Source organism: Myotis brandtii, unplaced genomic scaffold (assembly GCF_000412655.1).
Source record: "Myotis brandtii unplaced genomic scaffold, ASM41265v1 scaffold314, whole genome shotgun sequence".
Lineage (NCBI taxonomy): Eukaryota > Metazoa > Chordata > Mammalia > Chiroptera > Vespertilionidae > Myotis > Myotis brandtii.
Window position 1 is genome coordinate 2,245,165 of NW_005362033.1, and position 7,578 is coordinate 2,252,742.

Genomic DNA, 7,578 nt, shown 5'->3' on the forward strand with positions numbered 1-7,578 from the left:
TCCCTCTTCCCCTCCCCACTTCCCTCTCCCCCTCCCAGGCACATTCCAGCCTGGAGCTGAAATACAACTGAGGCCTAGATTGCCCTGCCCCGGGCACATTACCATTAGCTTCCTCATTCTCAAGCTCCAAGGGCCCTTTCTTTGCCTCTAAAACTTGTTTCCTAACCCATTTCTTCTAGGAGTTACTTCTACTTCTGCCTCTGATCTACCCAGTAAATGTTCTCTCAGTTTGCGTCTGGACCTGAATTCTTTCCCAGCCAGAACCCAGGTACTGAGATTGTTGAACCCAGGTTTGGTCTGACCCCCCTGGTCAGACACGTGGCGCCCGGCACCGCCTACAACAAGGGCTGGCCTCCTGGGGGCGGGGAGCAGGTCGGCAAGCCCAGGAACCCACTCACCTGCAGAACGGGCACCCCCACAACAACTGCCGGCCTCCTGGGGGCGGGGAGCAGGTCGGCAAGCCCAGGAACCCACTCACCTGCAGAACGGGCACCCCCACAACAACTGCCGGCCTCCTGGGGGCGGGGAGCAGGTCGGCAAGCCCAGGAACCCCCTCACCTGCAGCACGGGCACCCCCACAACAACGGCCGGCCTCCGGGGGCGGGGAGCAGGTCGGCAAGCCCAGGAACCCCTCACCTGCGGCGGAGCTGGTTCGCACCCCAACCTCCTCCCGCTGCGGAAGGACATGGCCATCGCAGCCCGCGCACGTGAAGCCCAAACCCCTCCCCCGGCAGCAGGAACCCATTTCTCCGGCGTCACTGGTGACTCAGTGTGTTTGCTGCAGCTTCCGTTGGTTGCGCGGTCTAATTTGTCACGTCAATCTGTTGAAATATTAAACCTAACATGGTTGCTGTTAGGTCGGAGAGAGCCCAGGATCAGATACATGCAGACATGTGATGAGACAATGGACTCCCCCTGGAATTTCTCACAGATCAACGTGCCAGACACGGATGCCGGCTTCTTCTCCCTGAATCCACAGCGACCCCCACACAGATACTGACCCATTCCTGAATGTCCCGCCCACACCCTGCGGCTGAGACCACCTCAGTTGAATGTGTGATGATCCCTGCTGCGGGCACTTCCTCAGTTCAGGCCCCCGCCCTCACCAAACACCTGAATAAAGAGATGTCCCTCCCTCCCTGGAGGCGCGAAATTCACTGGCCGCACCTTTTGGGCCAGTGGGTCTCGCCCGAGAACGCAAATAAACTTCTCCTTTTTCTTTCTGATTCACTCGGTTCTCTTTGTTTTCCTCGCCGCTTTTCTGGGCCACCTAACAGTTGCCTTCGGAAGATACAAAGATTTTCTGTCTTTGTCAGGAAAGGAAAGTTCTTTAGGAATCACAAAGTTAACTTCAATGCGGCCTGGTTTTTATTGGCAACTTTTAGGATAACTTTGGTTACATTTCCCTCAAAAGGTTCAAGGCTGATGTCTTCAGAAATGACTGTGCCGTGAGGCAACAGTCTGACACCTGTTGTAACGCCTTTACCATGTCTGTCCGTGACTGAGGTCCACTCACCTCCGGGCGGTAAGGCTTTCGGTCCCCCTTGAATTCACGAGGGAAAGCATCTCTCTTCAGCCGGCCCGGCGCCTCCTTCACGGGCAAACACCTCCCGGCGGGGCTGGTTTCCTTTCCACCAGCGTCATGTCCAAGCTCTCACAGCACCAGCATGTTTACTGTTATCAGTTGCAAAGTTATTTTATCTCCGGTTCCCAGCTGAACGCCCGTGAGGTCAGATGACACACTCCCCCGAGCACCCACCCGCTGTTGGACTCTGACCCGGCAGCTGGGGAGCTAGTCTCTCAGTTGTGAGGAACAGCGCACTCAGCCTGTCCACTCATTCGTCTTCAGGGAGGATTTCCTGTTTCATCTTCACCAGTTTAACAGCCATGGGTTCCCCATCCCCAGGTCAGACGGTGCTTCGAAGCCCACACCATCTCCTGCTTTGACGTCTGCAGGTGGCCATTGCATGGAACAGTGGGAGGAACGTCTAGCTTGACGTCATGAGCCCTGAACACACCCGTGAAAGGTTAGCAGCTTCTCAACGCCCCAGGTCCCCGCGGTGCTGCCCAAGGACCCACAGTGCCCGCTGCTGTGGGGAAGGTTCGGACCAATGCCCATCTCGCAGTGATAATCAGACATTGCACTTCAGCAGTATTTGCTGATTCCTCTTTTCCAGCACACGTTTTAAAGGGTGAACGTTGCTAATATTAAAAAAGCGCGGGAGAAAATGGCCCATCAAAGACCTATTCTATCTGATGAAGCCTGCACTGCTGCTGCCCGGCTCTCGGCGCAGCACTGCCCAGAGCAGGCGAGATCGCAGGGGTGTCCCTCAAGGCTGCGGAGGCACAGCTTCTCCTTTCAGATCAAGCGCTGCGTCTGCAGCTTCGGGCCCCCTTCCTGGTCTCGTTGGCTGTTTCAAGGCTGCTCCTCACCTGATCTGCCCTGGAAACAGCAGTTTCCGGTGGTAATGTCTGTTCTGTTGCACTTCACGCCCACAGCTCCGCGCCCGCTCTCCAGCGCCACGCCCAGCGCGCCCAGTGTGTAGGCTCTTTTGTTTAAATGATTAGACATTATTTGTTACTTCTGTGAGATGAAGTACATCAAACTTGGGGAAGATTTGAGGAGGCTTACAGGAGGGACTTTTTTTTCTTTTATTTTTTAACTAGAGGCCTGGTGCATGAAATTCATGCACTGGAGGGGGGGCGGTCCCTCAGCCCGGACTGTGCCCTCTCACAGTCTGGGACCCCTCAGGGAATGTCCGCCCGCCAGCTTAGGGGGGGATCGGGCTTAAGCCGGCAGACGGACATCCCTCTCGCAGTTGGGTCTCTTGCAGTCCAGGACCCCTCGCTCTTTACCACCCGCCTGCAGTGGAGGTGGGAGAGGCTCCCGCCACCGTGACTGTGCTCGCCAGCCGTGAGCCCGGCTTCTGGTTGAGTGGTGCTCCCCCTGTGGGAGCACACTGACCACCAGGGGGCAGCTCCTGCACTGAGCATCTGCCCCCTGGTGTCAGTGCATGTCATAGCAACTGGTTGTTCTGCTGTTTGGTCAGTTTGCATATTAGGGTTTTATTATATAGGATATATTTTTATTGATTTCAGAGAGAAAGGTAGAGGGAGAGATAGAAACATCAATGATGAGAGAGAATCATTGATTGGCTGCCTCCTGTACGCCTCACACTGTGGATGGAACCCACACTCTGGGCATGTGTCCTTGACAAATTGAACCCAGGACCCATCAGTGCACAGGCCTCTATCCACTGAGCCAAACTGGCTAGCGCAAGGGGGGGGGGGGGGGGGGGTTTTAGAAGTGATTCCAGAGGAGAAGGAGTCAAACACTTCACAGTTCCTTTCTCTGCCAAGAGTTGATCATTCAGTGAAAGATTTCAGTTTTTTTAATGTGTTCTTGTCATTTTATTTTTTTCTGAAAACCATTTCCAAAAACTGGAAAATAAAATCACAGTCTTTTCTTCTTATAAAAAAATGAAAGACAACCTACTGAATGGAAGAAGGTATTTGTTGATACATCGGTAAGGGGTTAATATCTAAAATATATAGGGAACTCATACAACTTAACATAAAAAAATCCTATTAAAGAATTGGGCAGAGGACCAACACCTTAAATGTTCTTGTGTTTCCATCTTTGGACATTGCCCTAGTCCAGTGGTCGGCAAACTCATTAGTCAACAGAGCCAAATATCAACAGTACAATGATTGAAATTTCTTTTGAGAGCCAAATTTTTTAAACTTAAACTATATAGGTAGGTACATTGTTATTAACTTAATTAGGGTACTCCTAAGGCTTAGGAAGAGCCACATTCAAGGGGCCAAAAAGCCACATGTGGCTCGTGAGCCGCAGTTTGCCGACCACGGCCCTAGTCGGTTTGGCTCAGTGGATAGAATGTTGGCCTGCAGAGGGTCCGGGGTTCGATTCTGGTCAAGAGCATGTGCCTGTGTTGCGGGATCGACCCCCAGTGGGGGGCATGCAGGAGGCAACCAATCAATGATTCTCTCTCATCATTGATGTTTCTATCTCTCTCTCCCTCTCCCTTCCTCTCTGAAATCAATAAAAATATATTTTAAAAAATAGTATCTTGCCATTTGCAACAACATAGTGTATAGAAGGTATTATGCTAAGTAACATAAGTCAGACAGAGAAAGACAAATATCATATGATTTCACTTACATGTGGAATCGAAAAAGCAAAATGAACAAACAAAACACCTAAACTCTAAGGGTCCCCATTGCAACCAGAGGAGCAATGGGCAGCGGCAGCTCGTCCCAGGCTCACCCTCTGATCCTGTCTCAAGGCCCTTTCCTCTGCCTCCTACGCTAAGCCCTTTACTGTCTCCCTGTCCTCAGGGTGCGCTTGCTGCGGCCAATCCATTCTCGCTTGCTTTGCTGCACTTGTCTCTTGACTGAAAGCTTTCCTTCAAGAAGACAAGAATGTATTGTCTCACCAATAACAATCGTCAATCTTGGACTGTTAAAAAGGCAAAATAATATTTTGATGGGGCATAAAGCAATATTGTCTCTCAAAAACCTGTTTGTAAAGATAACAGGAAAGCAGTTATTATGACTACTGGACTGAAAGGTAAAAACATTTATTAGAATTAGCATCACTATGCATGTTCCCTGCACCAATAGAAATGCCTTTCTTCTGTATCAGTGTAATTGTCCCCTTTCCTTTCTCATAAGCTCCCCTCGCCTTTGCCTCCCAATCAGAACACTGTGTGGACTTGTGCCTGAATCAGTGCTCCCCATGTTGCTATTCTTATCGATCTCAATAAATGCTTGTTGCCTCTCACTTTTATTTCTAGGTACCAAAACCCTTATCAATGCAGGCCAAGACTTAAATCTGCTTTTTTCCTGGTCACCTCCCATACCTGACTCCCTCAACACCCAATATCTTCTTTTGTCTTCAACTGAAGACGGTATTTAAGGTAATGGCTTCAGCCATTTTGATGAGTTACTTTTATTTGTTTCTCTCTTGTTGATCTGTCTTTTATTACAGGGAGGCTCAGCCAGGAACCCAGAGGGTGGAGGAAAAGTTATTCTCCCCCTCCTCACCCCCGTACTGAGGATCTTATACAACCTGGAAATCACCCATTGAGGCAGTTCTCAGAAATCCCATTACTAAGCAGCAGCATTTAGGGGAATCCCATAAACTGACTGGATTAGGGGTGTGATTAAACTAGAAGACTCAGTATCTAATTAGGTACATTCTTTCTGAATAGATCATGGATGAGACGTAACGCCAGTCAAAATCCCAGCACTTTCCAGAGCACGCAGGCTTTTTTCAGCTTCTGAGACAGGTTGAGCCCTCGTCATCCTAGTGAAAAGCACACCTCCGGGTGGAGAGTGAACATTCTAAAGCGACATGTGACACATGAAAAGGCAGGTCGTTCCACTGCACGCACGTCAATCTCAACCGCTACAAACGTAGACGTCACCTTTCCGGTCTCAACTGCTTCCAAACTGTTCCAGCCTTTGTTTGGGGAGCAGCGTTTTCCCTCTTCCTGGGGCCGACTCCCTGTGTGCAGGAGCGTTGTAGTAAACCTCCTGTCTGGTGCTGCTTTTGTGTCAACTACCTCCATTTCCCTCTGGGGAGGCCCCAAGAACCCCTGTACCCATCACACTTGTAAAATAACCCTTTTCTTCTTCATCAATTTCAATGGCCTTCTCAGAGGTGACATTAGAACATAATGGATGTGGTCACCTATGGGTGAGGTCAATTTCTTGGATGCTATTGTTCCCTTGTCTAGCTGTATAGTCTTGCGCTAACTGCATATTGTTTTAAAAAGTATTTATTGATTAATAAAGTTACTTCTTTCCCCATTACTCTGTGTGTGTGTGTTTTTCCAGAAAATGTTTGTGTGTTTTTTTTCGTATCCTTGCCTGTTTATACTCTCAAAATTTTTTAGAATCACTATTAAAATTTTAAAATATTAAGTAGAGAGTGTCCCAAACACATGTACACACTTTCACAGCTGGTAGCTCTATTGATGTTGCTTTCTTTTCAGCCAGACTAAGCTTTGAACAAGGGAAATTCATCCTGAAAAGCTACTGGGAGTTTGGGAATACAGTTGAAGTACAAACACTGTCTTTATAATTATTCAAAGTGTGTATGCATTTTTAGGGTGTCCCCCAGTAATGGCTGAAACCGGACTAAGCTTTGAACGAGGAAAATTTATCCAGTAGACTTTTTATGGGCATACAGAAATGATAAGTTTATGGCACTGAAGCATAGTAATCCCTCCTTTGGAAAACTGCTGTTTGAACTACTCTGTTATTCTTAGACAGTCTCTTATTCTGTAGGTCAACTCTGTTATTTTTAGATGATCTCTTATTCTGTAAAATATAACTTTGTCTTTTAGCTTGAATAATAGAAAAGATAAACTTAATTGTCTGACCTTGCAAGCTAGCCATCTAACATAAGGGACTGATACGCTGATACTGATGCCAGGTGTCTGTATAGATATGTACTCAAGGTTACAGGTGTCTGTATAGATATGTACTCAAGGTTATAGGTGTCTGTATAGATATGTACCCAAGGTTACAGGTGTCTGTATAGATATGATATGTACTCAAGGTTACAAGTTGTCTGTATAGATATGACAGGTGTTTGCTAGATATGATATGTACTCAAGGTTACAAGCGGTCTACAAAAATAACTTACACAAAGAACTAGAAGGATATAAAAAGGAAACTCCTTCCTGAGTTTGTTCAGAATTTGACAGAGGTAATCTGCTCTGAACCTGCGTGCAATAAAGATGACTCCTAACTAACTGGCTCATTAAGGCGTCTTGTCCAGCTCGCTGATTTGCGATACAACAGCACAAAACCAGCAACAGCTGGTGAAGGTACACAAATATCAAACTAAATGATTCTTGATGTTTGCGACTCCATTGCTTTGCATTATCAGCAGTGCCTGGGCCAGAACGGCCATCAGCTTGAAATCAGACATTGACAAAAAAATTGTTCATTTCTGTAGGTTCTTTTAAATTTTGAAAATGAACTGTATGATAATAAGCGCTGACTTTAGAACCATTCAAAGGGTGTGCACTTTTGGGGGGACACCCTATAGGTCGGGATGGTTTAAAGCCTGGCATAGTGATGGGAAAAGAGGGGTGCTCTCCACGGACAGCGTGTGCTGTCCACTAACTCAGGTCTTTCCTAAAATTCATAAATAAATGCCCCGTATATTTCACGATAAATTTATCCACATTAAAAACGCACCAAAAAGTGCTTGGAGGCTCTGCCACAAAATGAAGTGACGGGGCCGCCCGACTGGTCCGGGGCCCCCTCCCCTCGGTGGTGCGGGAGCCGGAGGACGCGGGACGGAGCGGCAGTGTTTCGATGCTCGTGCTCCTTAGTACCGTCACCTCCAGGGACACTGAAAAGCTGCAGTTCTCTCTGCAAGCGAAACGCTCCCAACGTGTCCAAACCTCCTGGTAGATTCACATTCTCTAATGCAACAGCGGGTGGGAGACGGGGAGGACCAAGTTCCAAACTCAGTCTCCAAACACGTGCTACGGGCTGCGCTGCAGGCGGTCCCCGAGGCTTCGGAGGCCTGGGGTC